Genomic DNA, 6,000 nt, shown 5'->3' with positions numbered 1-6,000 from the left:
GATTCACCTTTGCTTGAAATGTCACTCTCCTATAAACGGCGAACTCACTTTTGAATGCTCCTTCAAACCAAACTACTTATAGCTATGTATGACTCTTCAAAATAGATTGTTTCAAATGTCCCAGAATGCGTTCCCTCCCCGTCGCACCACAGGGGGCAGATGAAAGTCCCCTGGGGTGAGGAGGAGGAGTTATTTTGTGCAACGGTTTACCTTATTTGAACCTTATTTGAAATATCACAGTCAAAATTAATTAAATTAAATAAGGTAAACCGTTGCACAAAAAATTCTCCTCCCCACCCCAGGGGACTTTCATCTGCCCCCTGTGGTCGCACAGACGAAATTCAGCAAAGTTGAACAAAAAATAACTGCAAGAGTTGGTACACGAAAGTGCTAAGAGGGTATGGATTTTCAGTAAAAGTATTTGGCGTGCATTGGAAACAACGTAAACATACTAGACTAGAGATTTTCCCGCCCATTTAGTTGTGAAAGTGGGCAATAAACGCTTGCCCTTATCATCGGTACAGACATTGTTTACACAATCATGTATGTGTCGGCTTCTTTGACTGGTTTATGGAAGCATGGAGTATCAGACACGTAATGTCTTATGATTTACAGCATAGCCTATCAGGTAAGGATGACATCATACAAATGCAATTGAAGTGCCATGTGCACAATTGATGAGGATGAAAAGATGCCATCATTCGCCATGAATAAAAAAAAACCCATTAAGATAGCGTGCACCTCGAAAGCGAAAGACAAACTTTCGCTCAAACTTTCCTCAAGCAATATTTCAGAAGCTTTCTCTTTCACAAATTCAAAAATATTGAAGAAAGCGGCGCGAGGCAGCAGAAATGGAAGCGCTCATGAGAGATCGATGAACGTTGACTAGTCATATCATTATAATGACATGCTATTTATAGAGATAAAAACTTTATTCAAGGTCTAATTTGCTCATTATCACACACAATGTAACTTTTAATTCCACATATGAGCATCATAAATGTCGTGTTATATGATTGATTGTTGAACAGACAATAGCTGGAACTTCTAATGATAAATACTGTCAACTTTCGACAGATACCTATTTTTTCATTTAATCGTGAATTTTAATTGTTGGGAGAAAGACTGCTGATGTTGTACATTGGCATCATCAGTGTTCATGTCCCTCCAGCTCGGGTCAAGTTCATGTAATCCCCTACAAATAACAAGGTCCATCCGTTCACATGTGACTAGTGATCTATGCTTGGCCCGAATACAAAGGCATTACCGACGCTGCGTGTTCAATTTGAACACTTGGTGTCACATGATTCCACGGAATAAAAAGTTGAGGTATTTTAAAGTAACTTTGGACATTTTCCTACCAGGATCTAAGTCAAGAGCTCATTTCGAGCATAAATTTACAATTGGCAAATCCACGTTCATAAATGATGTGGAATGGTTGTGCCTGGCTAAGGACTTTGCTAATATACCTCGTGAACTCAGTGTATGTGAAACTCTCCAAAGGGGAAGCAGCAGCGTTTCTGCACGACGATAAATCACATTATTCTGACCGGGAACACTCGACTCAAGACTGTACTTTATGAAGTGCCTCCGAAGTCGTGATCCATGAGGGGATAATCACGCACGCATAAAAACACTTCAACCTTGCTATTTTTGGCCTTTTTATACTCTATTGGGCAAGGGTTAAAGTTAACAAGGGGTATTATGCGATTAACATCTTCCCTGGGGTCCATTTTGGGAGATTTTCTTCCTCTGGTAAATAAGCGGCCCCATAGCCACGTTTAGATGGCACCAGACGAGCGTAAAATACCGCCCAATATATTTTTATAATTTTGTTTTTCGTCTTTAAGTTGTGTCTTTTAAATACGGTAGGAACTAACCAAATCATCTCACTTGATTTCTCTGTTAATCTCATATTTTACCGGACTTACTGTGCAATAGCTACGTTTACATGTATAACTTTCCTCATACTAAGTAAAGGTTTCTCATGATTGAATGCATGTGTTTGAAGAGAATCTGGAAAGAGAAATATGGACGGAATAGTTTTGGATCACTGCTTCTCTTGAGAAAATTATAACAATGTGCATATTGCTATTATATTGAAAACAAGGGGCATGTTTTCACTCCTACATGATGAAAACAAGAGTGAAATACTATCAAACATTTTTGGAAAGTTTAGACACTGACCTTACGGAAACAGTAGGACCACTTGAGGTGGCGCATAACACATTCTTGTCATCATTTTTTTTTGTGCACCATAGTTTTTCAATAAGATACATTTGTTTAAATAGTAGCACAGGGAAGACCTGATTCAGATGAAATATTGAGATTGGGGGATGAAATATTCAGATTGGGGGATGAAATATTCAGATTGGGGGAGGGTGTCGGTAAAGGAATGAAATTGCAATGCAATAATGGAGTCGGTACTCTATATTCGCATTGACACGTGATATTCTGTTTAAAGCAGTATGAGCCTCGAAGGTGAACGACTTCATCTTTTGCTCAAACTTTCAATGAAACTTTGACCATTCTCTTACCAAATCAGGAATGAAAGTGAGGGGTCACTGTGCAAAATTCTGTACTAAAGAATCGAGTTAGACCTAAACGTATTCCGATTTTTGAAATCAAAATGGCCATTATCCATGTGCTAATCATACAATGTTCGATTTGCGAAAACACAACGACGGTGAACTTTTTGTATTCCCACTCTCTAATAGTTTAACAGGAGACCGCAAAAGTCATACATCAAAAAAATATTAAAAAATGAGATTCTATAAATATCTCCAAGGCGCGTTCTTCCTAAATAAGTGATGTTTCAAGTTGAACTTTCGTCCGGAGAAAATTGTCCAGGAGTAGCATACCTTTTTTATATCTTCAGTTACAGTAGCTGACTAACGCGAGCTTGTATCTGAAACTATAAATCAAGACAGCAGGGATCACGACCTGTAATGGGGTAGGAAACCCGGCCCGGCCATTTACGCCCGAAGCAAAAAAAATGTAAAACAATGGCTATCTGTCAATCACCGAACGATTTACCATCCCTGGCAACCTCTCAATGGTATCAAGTTACATTTGCCATTCCAACATGAAGTGTATTTGTTGCTCTCAAGCTCTTGAGTCGCACTATTGTCAGATAATCGATAAAGTGGCTCACTTTGGTCTGAAATATCACTGAAGTGTTTGAAAAAGTTTCACCGAATACGCTTTGCATTCGCTCTTTATTACAGAGCAACTGACAAACCAGGTCAAAACCGGGGCATTTGAAGCTGAAACTTTTTTTCCTAAAATGTTGTTGTTTACTTGTTGCATTTGTGACACAGAAATCGCTAAATCGAAAGTTGTAGAATGTAGCCCGTTAAAGTGTATGGTGGTTTCCTTACTGAAGATATCAGTGTCAGAATGTGTTCTATGAATGAGGGTTTGTTTGAATGTTTGTCAAAGCACCTTGACAATGGTTGCTAGTTAACCCTATTTGCAATATCAACACACTAGAGATCTTATAAATATTCTTACACTACCTGCTTTACTCAGTAAAGTGTGGTTGCGTATCACTCATATATGACGGCACTACCTTTCAATTTACGGAGTCACTTCTGATGAACATGTGAACATTCAAAAGCTCTACTTTTACCGTTACAAGAACCCATTTGGTATCTTTTCAAATTATATTAAACAATAACTTTTAATTTGTTATTTTTGTGTCACTCGAGAAAATTTATGTTATTACACACTGGCACCTGTCACTGAAAAAGCTGTTTGTTACTTCGATCTCTATCTCTGTCTCTGTCTCTCTCTGTCTCTCTGTCTCTCTGTCTCTCTTCTTGTAAATATAACAATAGACCCGATGCTTAAATAAATAATTATGTCGTAAGCTTCTGTACGTACTATGCGTATACAAACGACATGCGTCATTAAAACTCTGGTGATGATTGATATGGCCAGAACGACATAGAAAACCTGTCACATTAAAGTTATATGACCTGAGTAATTTGAAAAGATATTGAGTGACTTTGTTCCCTTTATAAGGACAATATTCTCATTAATTTCATACTATAAAAACTAATTATCTTGATCAATACCTCGTCATGAATTTTCAACGACAATGTTAATAGTATATGGGCGAAGGCCCTGCACCACCCAATATATTCTTCAAAATTTGCTGGGGTGACTTCTGGGTAGAATATGAAAGGTTTGAATGCACCACGCTAGCCAAATAATTAAACATTAATTGCTTGCAATTAGTCAGTAAATGCATAATGGTATAGATCTGTATAATAAATGAGGAGACCCTTTATTGATGAGAAGTTATCATTCAATCTAGATAGACTATGCACAGTATTCCGAGAGAGGGCGCTCATCATACGTATCATCGCATGCAACGCTTGATGTGGCTGTTCTAACCAAGTGAAAAGTATTCCGGATGTGATTGCGCCGACATTTACCTTGTTAACCGTATCAAAACTAAACAATCTTTGACGCCGCACTCGCTTTATTGTGTTAGCTGTTTTTATAGTACTAGTATTTCCGAGACCCTTCATTAAGTTGCAAAAAAATCAGGCTGTAAGTTTGCATTTGTTGATTTCCTTTCCTACGTATGTTGACCAATAAAGTTTTGAAACTAGACCTCATAGTTACTTGTATTGTACACGCGCATCGTTGTGCGCGCGCATCACTATTTTCTCCAATCCACAGTATTGCAAATTTCAATATTAGTTCTTCCACGTGTCTTCTGGTGTCGCAATCGCTTCGGAAGTGCCATTACACAATGAGACAGACGACTTCAATAAGTATATCAGAGAAGGCGATCTCCACGTGCTTGTTTTGGCATATGGTGTTTTAAATAAAATTCTTTGTTTGCCGTCCACGTGCTGGTAGGTTTTCAGAGGAAATTAAGAAAACAAACACAATGTTCACACTACTTCAAATGAAAATATTATTTTTCCAAAAGAAACCAAGCCAAATATGAGCTATATGTTAATACACTTGTGTTTTTTGTCTGTGTTAAAGTATGTTTTTTCTCCTGGCATGCCGGTAGGTTTTTCAAAACATCCAAAAACGGTAAACAGAGAATTTTTTTAAATAGCCTAGTATACATATTGCAAGAAAGTGATCTTTAGAATAATGGGAAATTTTAAAGAAAAAGGTGGATTGAATCAGAATTCGAGGAAGGCTGTTCAATGTGTTCACTTTAAAACAGGCGGTCTCATTGACACCTATTCAAGACAAAAATCGCCATTTTGACCACACATTTATCATGATAATTCCGGGTCAAATTTCTTAAACTTGCAACTTCTTCACATTTTACTTTCCATGACGTAAAATATATATTTAAAACGTATCGAATGGTATACCTGTTGATCGATAACATAGAATAATGAATTTGCCTAACCATTTGTTGGGTTTGAAATATTTGGCCAAAAATAGGCATTTTTTTTCCTTTTTAAATTCTAAATTAAAATATAAAAGCACGTTGATTAGGTGTATGTATGTCTTCATTGAGAAACATATGTCGGGTAAGTTTAAGATTACCGTGGTCGAATTAGTAACTTCTTTTTAATATCCGTTAAGAGTCACTTAAAAACTTGCCATGCAGGAGCTTTTACAAATTTGGTTCGCGGTTTATATAAACGTACTTTGATTATGATTACACAATCGTAAAATAGAGTTGTTTTTCAGGAAAAACAATATATTCTTTCGGATTGAAATATATATCGAAATCAAAAACAGCGCTAATACTTAAAAAGATATTTACTCGCCAACAAATGTCGGATGTGATTGAAGGTCATAACACTAACTTTGACTTTGTGTCCGTCGACAGCGGCAGTCATGTGGAACAGCGCCACCATCGTTAACAAATTAATCCAGAGCTCTGGAAAGGAAGATGAGAAAGGAAGAAGTAAGCTATGACAAAGCAATTCTAGATGAACACATTTAAAAAATCCAGTGAGTGACAAATTGCCTTTTTGTTAAATTGATCAACAATAATGTAAATGATGAATG

The sequence above is a fragment of the Ptychodera flava genome, chromosome 7 (genome assembly GCF_041260155.1).
Source record: "Ptychodera flava strain L36383 chromosome 7, AS_Pfla_20210202, whole genome shotgun sequence".
Lineage (NCBI taxonomy): Eukaryota > Metazoa > Hemichordata > Enteropneusta > Ptychoderidae > Ptychodera > Ptychodera flava.
This window is presented reverse-complemented; position numbering follows the sequence as displayed.